This window comes from Phocoena sinus, chromosome 2 (genome assembly GCF_008692025.1).
Source record: "Phocoena sinus isolate mPhoSin1 chromosome 2, mPhoSin1.pri, whole genome shotgun sequence".
Classification (NCBI taxonomy): Eukaryota; Metazoa; Chordata; class Mammalia; order Artiodactyla; family Phocoenidae; genus Phocoena; species Phocoena sinus.
Genome location: NC_045764.1, coordinates 138985573 through 138999667, shown reverse-complemented (window position 1 = coordinate 138999667; position 14095 = coordinate 138985573).

Below are 14095 nucleotides of genomic sequence, written 5' to 3'. Positions count from 1 at the left end.
CAGTACCATACTGTCTTGATTACTGTTGCTTTGTAGTATAGTCTGAAGTCAGGGAGCCTGATTCCTCCAGCTCCTTTTTTCGTTCTCAAGATTGCTTTGGCTATTCGGGGTCTTTTGTGTTTCCATACAAATTGCGAAATTTTTTGTTCTAGTTCTGTGAAAAATGCCAGTGGTAGTTTGATAGGGATTGCATTGAATCTGTAGATTGCTTTGGGTAGTAGAGTCATTTTCACAATGTTGATTCTTCCCATCCAAGAACATGGTATATCTCTCCATCCATTTGTATCATCTTTAATTTCTTTCATCAGTGTCTTATAATTTTCTGCATACAGGTCTTTCGTCTCCTTAGGTAGGTTTATTCCTAGATATTTTATTCTTTTTGTTGCAATGGTAAATGGGAGTGTTTTCTTGATTTCACTTTCAGATTTTTCATCATTAGTATATAGGAATGCCAGAGATTTCTGTGCATTAATTTTGTATCCTGCTACTTTACCAAATTCATTGATTAGCTCTAGTAGTTTTCTGGTAGCATCTTTAGGATTCTCTATGTATAGTATCATGTCATCTGCAAACAGTGACAGCTTTACTTCTTCTTTTCCGATTTGGATTCCTTTTATTTCCTTTTCTTCTCTCATTGCTGTGGCTAAAACTTCCAAAACTATGTTGAATAAGAGTGGTGAGAGTGGGCAACCTTGTCTTGTTCCTGATCTTAGTGGAAATGCTTTCAGTTTTTCACCATTGAGGATGATGTTTGCTGTGGGCTTGTCATATATGGCCTTTATTATGTTAAGGAAAGTTCCCTCTATGCCTACTTTCTGGAGGGCTTTTATCATAAATGGGCGTTGAATTTTGTCGAAAGCTTTCTCTGCATCTATTGAGATGATCATATGGTTTTTCTCCTTCAATTTGTTAATATGGTTTATCACATTGATAGATTTGCATATATTGAAGAATCCTTGCATTCCTGGAATAAACCCCACTTGATCATGGTGTATGATCCTTTTAATGTGCTGTTGGATTCTGTTTGCTAGTATTTTGTTGAGGATTTTTGCATCTGTGTTCATCAGTGATATTGGCCTGTAGTTTTCTTTCTTTGTGACATCCTTGTCTGGTTTTGGTATCAAGGTGATGGTGGCCTCGTAGAAGGAATTTGGGAGTGTTCCTCCCTCTGCTATATTTTGGAAGAGTCCGAGAAGGATAGGTGTTAGCTCTTCTCTAAACGTTTGATAGAATTCACCTGTGAAGCCATCTGGTCCTGGGCTTTTGTTTGTTGGAAGATTTTTAATCACAGTTTCAATTTCAGTGCTTGTGATTGGTCTGTTCATATTTTCTATTTCTTCCTGATTCAGTCTTGGCAGGTTGTGCATTTCTAAGAATTTGTCCATTTCTTCCAGATTGTCCATTTTATTGGCATAGAGTTGCTTGTAGTAATCTCTCATGATTTTTTTTATTTCTGCAGTGTCAGTTGTTATTTCTCCTTTTTCATTTCTAATTCTATTGATTTGAGTCTTCTCCTTTTTTTTCTTGATGAGTCTGGCTAGTGGTTTATCTATTTTGTTTATCTTCTCAAAGAACCAGCTTTTAGTTTTATTGATCTTTGCTATCATTTCCTTCATTTCTTTTTCATTTATTTCTGATCTGATTTTTATGATTTCTTTCCTTCTGCTAGCTTTGGGGTTTTTTTGTTCTTCTTTCTCTAATTGCTCGAGGTGCAAGGTTAGGTTGTTTATTCGAGATGTTTCCTGCTTCTTAAGGTGGGCTTGTATTGCTATAAACTTCCCCCTTAGAACTGCTTTTGCTGCATCCCATAGGTTTTGGGTCGTTGTGTCTCCATTGTCATTTGTTTCTAGGTATTTTTTTATTTCCTCTTTGATTTCTTCAGTGATCACTTCATTATTAAGTAGTGTATTGTTTAGCCTCCATGTGTTTGTATTTTTTAAAGATCTTTTCCTGTAATTGATATCTAGTCTCATGGCGTTGTGGTCGGAAAAGATACTTGATACAATTTCAGTTTTCTTATTTACCAAGGCTTGATTTGTGACCCAAGATATGATCTATCCTGGAGAATGTTCCATGAGCACTTGAGAAAAATGTGTATTCTGTTGTTTTTGGATGGAGTGTCCTATAAATATCAATTAAGTCCATCTTGTTTAATGTATCATTTAAAGCTTGTGTTTCCTTATTTATTTTCATTTTGGATGATCTGTCCATGGGTGAAAGTGGGGTGTTAAAGTCCCCTACTATGAATGTGTTACTGTTGATCTCCCCTTTTATGGTTGTTAGTATTTGCCTTATGTACTGAGGTGCTCCTATGTTGGGTGCATAAATATTTACAATTGTTATATCTTCTTCTTGGATCGATCCCTTGATCATTATGTAGTGTCCTTCTTTGTCCCTTTTAATAGTCCTTATTTTAAAGTCTATTTTGTCTGATATGAGAATTGCTACTCCAGCTTTCTTTTGGTTTCCATTTGCATGGAATATCTTTTTCCATCCCCTTACTTTCAGTCTGTATGTGTCTCTAGTTCTGAAGTGGGTCTCTTGTAGACAGCATATATAAGGGTCTTGTTTTTGTATCCATTCAGCCAATCTGTGTCTTTTGGTGGGAGCGTTTAGTCCATTTACATTTAAGGTAATTATCGATATGTATGTTCCTATTTCCATTTTATATATTGTTTTGGGTTCGCTACTATAGGTCATTTCCTTCTCTTGTGTTTCGTGTCTAGAGAAGTTCCTTTAGCATTTGTTGTAAAGCTGGTTTGGTGGTGCTGAACTCTCTCAGCTTTTGCTTGTCTGTAAAGGTTTTAATTTCTCCATCAAATGTGAATGAGATCCTTGCTGGGTAGAGTAGTCTTGGTTGCAGGCTATTCTCCTTCATCACTTTCAGTATGTCCTGCCACTCCCTTCTGGCTTGTAGGGTTTCTGCTGAGAGATCAGCTGTTAACCTTATGGGGATTCCCTTGTGTGTTATTTGTTGTTTTTCCCTTGCTGCTTTTAATATGCTTTCTTTGTATTTAATTTTTGACAGTTTGATTAATATGTGTCTTGGCGTGTTTCTCCTTGTATTTATCCTGTATGGGACCCTCTGTGCTTCCTGGACTTGATTAACTATTTCCTTTCCCATATTAGGGAAGTTTTCAACTATAATCTCTTCAAATATTTTCTCAGTCCCTTTCTTTTTTTCTTCTTCTTCTGGAACCCCTATAATTCGAATGTTGGTGCGTTTAATGTTGTCCCAGAGCTCTCTGAGACTGTCCTCAGTTCTTTTCATTCTTTTTTCTTTATTCTGCTCTGCAGTAGTTATTTCCACTACTTTATCTTCCAGGTCACTTATCCGTTCTTCTGCCTCAGTTATTCTGCTATTGATCCTATCTAGAGTACTTTTAATTTCATTTATTGCGTTGTTCATCGTTGCTTGTTTCATCTTTAGTTCTTGTAGGTCCTTGTTAACTGTTCCTTGCATTTTGTCCATTCTACTTCCAAGATTTCGGATCATCCTTACTATCATTATTCTGAATTCTTTTTCAGGTAGATTGCCTATTTCCTCTTCATTTGTTAGGTCTGGTGGGTTTTTATCTTGCTCCTTCATCTGCTGTGTGTTTTTCTGTCTTCTCATTTTGCTTATCTTACTGTGTTTGGGGTCTCCTTTTTGCAGGCTGCACGTTCGTAGTTCCCGTTGTTTTTGATGTCTGTCTCCAGTGGCTAAGGTTGTTTCAGTGGGTTGTGTAGGCTTCCTGGTGGAGGGGACTAGTGCCTGTGTTGTGCTGGATGAGGCTGGATCTTGTCTCTCTAGTGGGCAGGTTCACGTCTGGTGGTGTGTTTTGGGGTGTCTGTGGCCTTATTATGATTTTAGGCAGCCTCTCTGCTAATGGGTGGGGTTGTGTTCCTGTTTTGCTAGTTGTTTGGCATAGGTTGTCCAGCACTGTGGCTTGCTGGTCGTTGAGTGAAGCTGGGTGCTGGTGTTAAGATGGAGGTCTCTGGGAGATTTCCACCGTTTAATATTATGTGGAGCTGGGAGGTCTCTTGTTGACCAGTGTCCTGAAGTTGGCTCTCCTACCTCAGAGGCAGAGCCCTGACTCCTGGGCTGGAGCACCAAGAGCCTTTCATCCACACGTCTCAGAATAAAAGGGAGAAAAAGTAGAGAGAATTAGTAGAAGTATGAGGAAAGAAAGAAGGAAAGGAGGAAAGGAAGGAAGGAAGAAAGAAGCAAAGAAGGAAAGAAAGGAGGGAGGGAGGGAGGAAGGAGGGAAAGAAGGAGAAAATGTAGAGAGAATTAGAAGTATGAGGAAAGAAAGAAGGAAAGGAGGAAAGGAAGGAAGGAAGAAAGAAGCAAAGAAGGAAAGAAAGGAGGGAGGGAGGGAGGAAGGAAGGAGGAAAAGAAGGAAAAAAGACAGAAAGAAAGAAGATACAGTAAAAATAAAATAAAGTATAATATAGTTATTGAACTAAAAAATATTTAGAAAAAAAAGGGGGGGGGGGACGGATAGAACCCTAGGACAAATGTTGGAAGCAAAGCTATACAGAGAAAATTTTACCCAGAAGCATACACATACACGTTCACAAAAAGAGGCAAAGTGGGAAAAATCATAAATCCTGCTCCCAGAGACCACCTCCTCAACCTGGGGTGATTCGCTGTCTAAAGGAGGGAAGGAAGGAAGGAAGGAAAGAAAGAAAGAACGAAGGTAAAGTACAATAAAGTTATTACAGTTAAAATTAATTATTAAGAAAAAAAAATTTTTTTTAAAAACCATGGACGGATAGAGCCCTAGGACAAAAGGTGGAAGCAAGAGTATACAGACAAGATCTCATACAGAAGCATACACGCACACATTCACAAAAAGAGGAAAAGGGAAAAAAATCACAGATCTCGCTCCTAAATTCCACCTCTTCAATTTGGGATCACTCCCTGTCTATTCAGGTATTCCACAGATGCAGGGCACATCAAGTTGATTGTGGAGCTTCAATCCGCCGCCTCCGCGGCTGCCGGGAGAGACCTCCCCCTCTCCTCCCTGCTCTCACAGCTCACAGGAGCTCAGCTTTGTACCTGGCCCTGCCCCTGCGCGCAGGTCGCTGGAGGGCGTCTGTTTTTTGCCCAGACAGGACGGGGTTAAAGGAGCCACTGATTCGGGGGCTCCGGCTCACTCAGGCCGGGGGTTGGGGGATGGGGGAAGGAGGGGCACTGCGTGCGGGGCGGGCCTGCGGCGGCAGAGGCGGCATGACGCTGCGGCAGAGGCCGGCGTGACGTTACACCAGCCTGAGACCCGCCGTGCGTACTCCCGGGGAAGTTGTCCCTGGATCCCGGGAACCTGGCAGTGGCGGCCTGCACAGGCTCCGCGGAAGAGGGGCGTGGAGAGTGACCTGTGCTCGCACACAGCCCCCTTGGTGGCGGCAGCAGCAGCCCTAGCGTCTCCCGCCCGTCTCTGGGGTGCGCGGTTCTAGCCGCGGCTCGCGCCCGTCTCTGGGGTTCACGCTTCCAGCCGCGGCTCGCGCCCGTCTCGGGGGTTCGCGCTTTTAGCCGCAGCTCGCGCCCGTCTCTGGAGTTCCTTTAAGCAGCACTCTTAAACCCCTCTCCTCGCGCACCAGGAAACAAAGAGGGAAGAAAAAGTCTCTTGCCTCTTCGGCAGGTGCAGGCTTTTCCCCGAACTCCCTCCCGGCTAGTCGTGGCGCACCAACCCCTTCAGGCTGTGTTCAAGCCGCCAACCCCAGTCCTCTCCCTGCGCTCCGTCCAAAACCGAAACCCGAGCCTCAGCTCGCAGCCCCGCCCGCCCCGGCGGGTGAGCAGACAAGCCTCTCGGGTTGGTGAGTGCTGGTCGGCACCGATCGTCTGTGCAGGAATCTCCCCGCTTTGCCCTCCGCACCCGTCGCTGTGCACTACTCCGCGGTGCCGAATCTCCCCCCTCCGCCTCCCGCAGTCTCCGCCCGCGGAGGGGCTTCCTAGTGTGTGGAAACTTTTCCTCCTTCACAGCTCCCTCCCACTGGTGCAGGTGCCGTCCTTATTCTTTTGTCTCTGTTTTTTCTTTTTTTCTTTTGCCCTACCCAGGTACGTGGGGAGTTTCTTGCCTTTTGGGAGCTCTGAGGTCTTCTGCCAGCCTTCAGTAGGTGTTCTGTAGGAGTTGTTCCACGTGTAGATGTATTTCTGGTGTATCCGTGAGGAGGAAGGCGATCTCCACGTCTTACTCTTCCGCCATCTTCCAACCCATCTGGTTTTTTTTTTTATGTATTCTATTTATGGCAATCAGGTAGTTTCTAGTTTTAGGCTATGATGAAGAATACTACTATGAACATTTGTATACGTGTCTCTTAGTATAAAGAGGAATTCCTCAGATATAAGGTATGAACATCTAATGTTAAACAGTTTTCCAAAGTGGTTGCTGGCATATAATAATATAGCTAATTTTTTGTACATACATGCAAACATTTTTTGTTTTTATTTAATTCTCAAAACAATCCTTTGGGAGATAGATAAATGATAGATGGATAGATAGATAGATAGAATTTTCAGATGAGAAAACTTAGAAATGTATCATGCTGTAGATCATTCAACTTGTAGGTGGTAGAACAGCCTAGATGTTAAGTAATCTGACTCTAGAGGCACCATGCTTAAACATTAAGCTTTCCTCCCTCTCATATGTGGAAATAACATCTAGTTGCCACTCCACCACCCATCCTCCTTTTCCTCCTAATCGGCAGCATTCTGGTGTCCTCCAGGAAGCTAAGACTATATTTCCTAGTCTCCATGCAACTAGGGGTGTTCAATGAGATATAAGTAAAAGTTTTGGACTGAAGATTCTGGGAAGGGCACTGAAAAGGGCACTGACTTTGTTGGAAGAAACATCCTTTTGTTCTTTTTGTGCTTCCTTTCCAAAACTTAGAGGTGATGGCTGGAGTTTCAGCAGCCATTTTAGACCATGAGGAGCCCTGGATTTCTGGAGAATAAATTTCTGTATTTCTCCTTTCAGTTCTATCAATATTTGCTTCATGTATTTCAGAGCTGTTATGCAATGCATAATTGTGTAGGACTGTTATATCCTCTTGGTTAATTAACCCATTTATTTTTGTGGAATGAACCTTTAGACCCGGTATTTTAATTTCCTAGACTGCCATAACAAATTACCAAAAAATAGGTGCCTTCAAACAATAGAAATTTATTTTCTCACAGTTCTAGAGGGTAGAAGTCATAAATTAAGGTGTAGAAGCTGCTCCTTCTAAAGCTCTAGGGAAGAATTCTCCCATGCCCCTTCTATCTTCCAGTGGTTGCCAGCAATCTTTGGTGTTTTTTGGCTTGTAGTAGCATAAATGTAATCTCTGCCTATGTCTCCACATGTCCATATTTCCTCTGTGTCCATATTGTCCTCTTCTTCTAAGGAGGCCAGTCATATTGGATTTAGAGTTCATCTTAAGTTGACTAAGTCTGCAAAGATCCTATTTCCAAATGTCATATTTACAGATTCCAAAGTGAATTGTTTCATTTAAGAAAAGAGTAATTTAACAAGATAGAGTGTTATTTTTCCCTTACATAAAAAAAAAATCGGAAGTAAGCAGTTCGGGGCAGATGCAGCAACTCCATGGTCATCAGGGTCCCAGGCTCCTTTTATTCTGCTATATCATTCTTAGTGTATGTCATCCATCCTCATGGTCAACACATTATCACAAAATGGCCCCTGCAGCTCTAGCCTTTATATCCCTATTGCAGGTAATAGGAAGGGAAGAAGTATGGTCAAAAGCCTCCCGCTCTGTCATCTCCACTTTAAAGAACTTGCCTAGAAACACCGCCCAATAACTTCTACTTACTGCTTTCAGTTGTCTCTGCAAGAGAGTCTTTCAGCCTCCGTTCTCTAAAACCTAAAAATATCATTTTTTAAAGTAAGTATATTGCTGCCCTGATGGTGTAGGGATGTGTTACATAGGAAGACATTGGAAATGAATAGAGGATAAGCAACTACTAGGCTTTGCCATACAGGGATCACTATTCATAAATATATATTTGTGTGATCACTTAATGTCTATTTCCCCTTCATAGTATAGCTAACAGAAGGGAGGGATCATGTTCATTTTTTTTTTTTAAGCCCCTATAATGGGAGGGTCTTAAATATTTGTTAAATGAAGTTGTTTATCTATTATATAATGTTAAATTATCCTCAGTGTGGTCTCCCCTTACATGTTCTTGTTAATTGGGTTATATAAAGCCACTCTTTGGATGATTCCCCAAAATAGACACCATGGCCCCCATGTGATTTAGCCAATGAGAAGATAAATTCCTTTTATTTTTAATAAAAGACTGTGGCAGGAAATTTATGTAAAGACATCTCATACCTCAACAGATATGCATTCAAATTTTCCAGCGTCTGTAAAGTACCTGACCCACCCTCAACTGCTTTGGCATTCCAAGTCTGTCTCACATTGATATTCACATTGGGTTTCAAGAAAGACATTTTTCTAAGTTTAGAACCTGCAATAATTCATGAGCTAAAAAAAATTTTAATTAAGCACCAAACTTTGTGAGCCCAGTTCATTTACCCTTGGCAGAATGCAGCTTCCAGCAGAACAGCTTATATAGCTGATTATAAAAGCTGTAAGAGTTCCCAGGACAGAAGATGAGTCCAAGAAAAAAAACATCCCAACATCAGTCAGATGATCTAACTGTAGCAGATTCAGATGTATAATAAAAGACGTTTCTCCCTCCAAAATGCAGTTTTAAAAGCTAGATGGAAAAATGACACGTCAAGCATGTTCTGCAATTGAACAAATTTCAGGTCCAGTTGAAAATAATTTGGGTGAGACCAGACATAGAACGCTAATTAAGGATCTTTTCAGATGTACAGAATCATAACATCATATGCACAGCCTGCTTCTAGGGACTAGACAGCTCAGGCAGCCAATAGGGCAATATTGTTCTGGCCCATGACAATTTTACTGCTTTAATTTATGAAAATGGAGTGCTAACTAAAGAGATCCTAGAGGTCACCACTCAAATACTCATGAATAGAGGCTGACAAATGAAATGGCATATATTTTGCCAACATATAACTGGTGACCCTGACAGTCACTTTCACCTTCCTTATCTTAAAATCCCCGTGTCATCTTAAGCAATGAGAAGAGAACCAATCACCACCAGGCAGAGTCTGAAATAGGAATTTTGATGAAAATAAATGAACAAAATTAAATAAAAGAAACAAGATGAAACCTCCCAAAAGAACCTCACATTCAGCTCGTACTGATCATGCACTCGCTAGATACCGGACACTGTGATAGGTGCTTGGACTACAATGGTGGATAAAACTGACATGATGCCTGCCATCAGGAATCTATATCTGCAGAGAACCAGGCCCCTGGAGAAGGAAAAGAAAGCCCAGAACCACCTGGTTTGCAGCCCAGAGTTTTCATTGTTTGGCACAGTATATTATAAACCAAAAAATGATAAAAACAACAACAGCAAAAACTCCTAATAAGTGCCAATGAAATCTGCTTCCCTATTGCCCTGAAAGGGTGGATTTCAAAGCTAATAATTCATTCATTAAAAAGAGCCTAAAACTTTCCAGCATCAGTACGTGCATGAAGACCCAAAGACTTATTCTTGTTTGGCAATGTCAGAAGAGTTCTGTGAATTCCAATTAATGATGCTATTTGTGGGGTACATATGCTTTAGTTATATATCTTCATGATGATAAGCTGAATAAGTAAAGCAAATCAGCAGGACCTCAGGCTGAGTTGGCATGCTAGGAGCAGGCACCAGTAAACCCCAGAGAGATGCGATGGACACAGAGTTATTTTGCTCCATGTGGGGATTTCTAACATTGTCTAACTTGTTTTATTTTTTTGTTGACAGAAGCTGATAAATTTTGTAACTTTATTAAATCCCTAAAAAGAAAATTTGTATGCTGCATGGATGCTTTATTCAGAAATATTCAGACCCCAGGTTGTTCCATAAGGAGGACTTTATAAACTCTGCATATGTCACAGGGTAATATTTTCAGAGGAAGTTGTCCAATCCCACTCCATAGGTGAAGATAAATCATAGCATCCATTACCCACAGAATTGCCACAACAGAGAATTGGAGCACAGTTGCTTTTTATTTTTAGATGAACCAATGGACAGTAAGAAATGTGCAGTGTTGAACAACCCAGTACTACAATGTGGGTTACCTGGGCTCAGGTTTGAGCCTACACCAGTACTTACCTTAGAAGTACTTACCTTAGAAGAAGGACAGGCATAAAATGCCTTTCTCCCTTTTTATGTGGATGGAAAGAAGCTAAACACAAGACTTTTTAGAATGTAAAATTCAAGATATCATTCTATAATAAAACTAGAAAAATCAAAGAAATATTTGGCTTATGGCTCCAGTTTTCAGAATCCACCACACAGAACAGAATTTTTAATTTGAATAGGAAGCAGTGCACCTCTTTGTTCTCAAGGACATCCTTCTCCTCAGTGCAAAACTACAGCTTGAAGTATATTAAATACCACTTTTAGTAATAGGGTTGCCTGAAGACATGGAAGGCCCTTTCCTTGATAAGAGTAGATTTCACAATTAGCTGATATATTTCCTGAGTCCCTCCAGCTGAATGCAGTCCTTTCCTTCAGTAAATGTTTTGGTCTGCAGTTTTCAAATCCTCTGAAAAAGCCTATTAGGCTAGCAGACTGTAAGATTCAGGTCTATTGTTTCTCTTATATCTACTAGATGATCTTCTTCTCATATTTCTTTTCTCAGTCATCAGAATCACAGCTTCTGAGGCTTGTGGGCTAACTTAAATGACCTCATTTCAGAATCATTGTTATAGAATGAAGACCATCCAATTCTACAGAGACCTGCATACAGGAAAAAATTCTGATATCAGTAGGGACACCACTTTACCATGAAGCCAAGAAAAACACTTAGAGTGGCTGTTGGCATTTACAGTTACAAGAACTCTTCATTCACAGTGATATCATTTAAAAATATGTATTATTCTAATAAAATCTGGGATGTGCCCAGTTAACAGTTAGGAAGAAGCTGTCTTTCATCCCCTCTCATCATTACCTTTAGTTTTGATACTTATATTTAGAAATAAAAGTTTACAGCAACCTGAGTGGAGCTTCATTATTAAACTTGCAAAGTATACAATGCAGTTGAAAACAATGTTGAGGAAATATTTTTCTTCCTGATAAATTCTAACCATTAGATTATCTGATAAAATTAATGACCATGATTTGCCTAATCCATGCAGCATTAAAGTATCTCTTTAGGCAAAAGTAAGGCATGGATATGAAATCCAGGTTAAGAGATGGTGCTGTGTTTTAAATTGATTCACAGTTTGACAGAGCAAAACAATCCTTATCAAGAAAACAATTTTCAAAGCCCATCTTGTATTGAAGAAACTCATACAAGTGTAAAAGGAAGGATTAGGGTAGGGCCAGGGACAGTGGGGTAGGTATGGCTTGTAGTTAGGACATGTAGACAGATGTGTCACCCAGACTTATTAAACAAGGGAACTGAATTTTTAATTGAAATTTCTGTTGAGATAATTGTGAAGTCACATATATATGTAAGAAATAATAAAGATTGCTGTACACTTTCCAAGTTTTCCCCAAAGATAGCATTTTGCAAAACTATAGTATAATATCACAAGGATGACACTGTATAACACCATAGTTAGTTCTATAACATAACTATAAATACAGTATAATATCACAACCAGGATAATGATACATTGATTTTATTCAAATTTCCCCAGTCTTCTCTGTACTTGGAGTGGGTAGATGTGTGCAGATGTGGTTACATACAATTTCATCACCCACGTAGGTCTGTGTATCCACTGCCAGTGTAAAAATACTAAACAGTTCCCACACCACAAAATCCCACATATTGCCCTTTTATAACCACATCCACCTCTCTCCTGTTGACCCTTCATCCATAAACCATATCAACCACTAATATTTCCTCTGTTTCTAAAATGAGGTCATTTCAAAATGTTACATAAAGGAAATAGTACAGTATGTACCCTTCAAAGATTATGTTTTCTCCCCAACTTAACATGATACCTTGGAGAATCATCAAGCTGTTGCATGTTTCTTTTAATAGCCAAGTAGTATTTCAAGTTTTTGACATACTATGTTTCACATGTTGAAGGGCATCTGGGTTAATTCAAGGTTTAGGCTATTACAAATAAAACTGCTATGGGCTTCCCTGGTGGCGCAGTGGTTGAGAGTCCACCTGCCGATGCAGGGGACACGGGTTCGTGCCCCGGTCCGGGAACATCCCACATGCCGCGGAGCGGCTGGGCCCGTGAGCCATGGCCGCTGAGCCTGCGCGTCTGGAGCCTGTGTTCCGCAACGGGAGAGGCCACAACAGTGAGAGGCCCGCGTACCACACACACACAAAAAAAACTGCTATAGTCATTCCTGTACAGTTTGTGTGTGTGTGTGTGTGTGTGTGTGTGTGTAAGTGTGTGTGTGTGAACATAGATTTCATTTATTTGCATTAAATGCCCAAAAATGCAATTGCTAGGTCATACAGTACTTGCATGTTTAGATTTATAAGAGAATTGAGTTTTTAATTGAAGTATAGTTGATTTACAATACTATATTAATTTCAGGTGTACAGCACAGTAATTCAGTATCTTTATAGATTATACTCATTAAAAGTTATTACAAAATAATGGGTATTAATTCCCTGTGCTGTACAAATACATCTTTGTTGTTTATCTTTTTTTTTTTTTGTGGCACGCGGGCCTCTCACTGCTGTGGCCTCTCCTGTTGCGGAGCACAGGCTCTGGACGCACAGGCTCAGCGGCCCAGCTGCTCCGCGGCATGTGGGATCTTACCAGACCGGGCATGAACCCGTGTCCCCTGCATCGGGACCCCCAACCACTGTGCCACCAGGGAAGCCCTGTTTATCTATTTTATACATAGTAGTTTACATCAATTAATCCATACACATATCTTGCTCCTCCTCCATTCCCTCTACTCACTGGTAACCACTAGTTTGCTTTCTATATCTGTGAGTCTTTCTGTTTTGCTATATACACTCATTTTATTGTTTAGATTTCACATATAAGTGATATCATACAGTATTTGTCTTTCTATCTCTGACTTATTTCACTAAACATAACATTCTCTAGGCCCATCCTCATTGCTGCAAATGGCAGAATTTCATTCTTTTTTTATGGCTGAGTAATATTCTATCGTGTGTGTGTGTGTGGTGTGTGTGTATGCCACATCTTCTTTGTGCATTCTTCTGTTGATGAACTCTTGGGTTGCTTTCACATCTTAGCTATTGTAAATAGAGCTGCTATGAACATTGGGGTGCATGTATCTTTTCAAAATTAGTGTTTTCATTTTTTCTGGATATATACCCAAGAGGGAATTTCTAGGTCATAAGGTAGTTCTATATATTTTTTTTTTGAGAAACCTCCATATTTTTTCCATAGTGGCTGCACCAACATTTCCTTTTTTCCACATCCTCACCATTTGTAGACTTTTTGATGACAGCCATTCTGACAGGTGTGAGGTGATATCTTGTTGTTTTGATTTCCATTTCTCTAGTAATTAGCAATGTTGAAAATCTTTTCTTGTGCCTGTTATCCATATGTATGTCTTCTTTGGAGAAATGTTTACACAGGTCTTCTGCCCATTTTCTAATCAAGTTATTTGGTTTTTTTTGTTATTGAGTTGTATGAGTAGTTTGTATATGTTGGATATCAAGCCCTTATAAGGCATATCATTTACAAATAATTTCTCTCATTCTGTAGGCTGTCTTTTGGTTTTGTCCATGGTTTCCTTTGCTGGGAAAAAGCTTTTAAGTGTAATTAGGTCCCATTTGTTTATTTTGGCTTTTATCTCCTTTGCCTTAGGAGACAGATCCAAAACAGTATTTCTCAATTTAAGTCAAAATGTGTTCTGATTATGTTTTCTTCTAGGAACTCTATGGTTTCAGGTCTTACTTTCAAGAATTTATTCCATTTTGATTTTATTATTGTATGTAGAATGAAGAAATGTTCTGATCTCATTCTTTTACATGTAGCTGTCCATTTTTCCCAGCATCATTTATTGAAAGACAGTCTTTTCTCCATTGTGTATTCTTGCCTTGTTTGTCACAGATTAATTGACGATTGGATT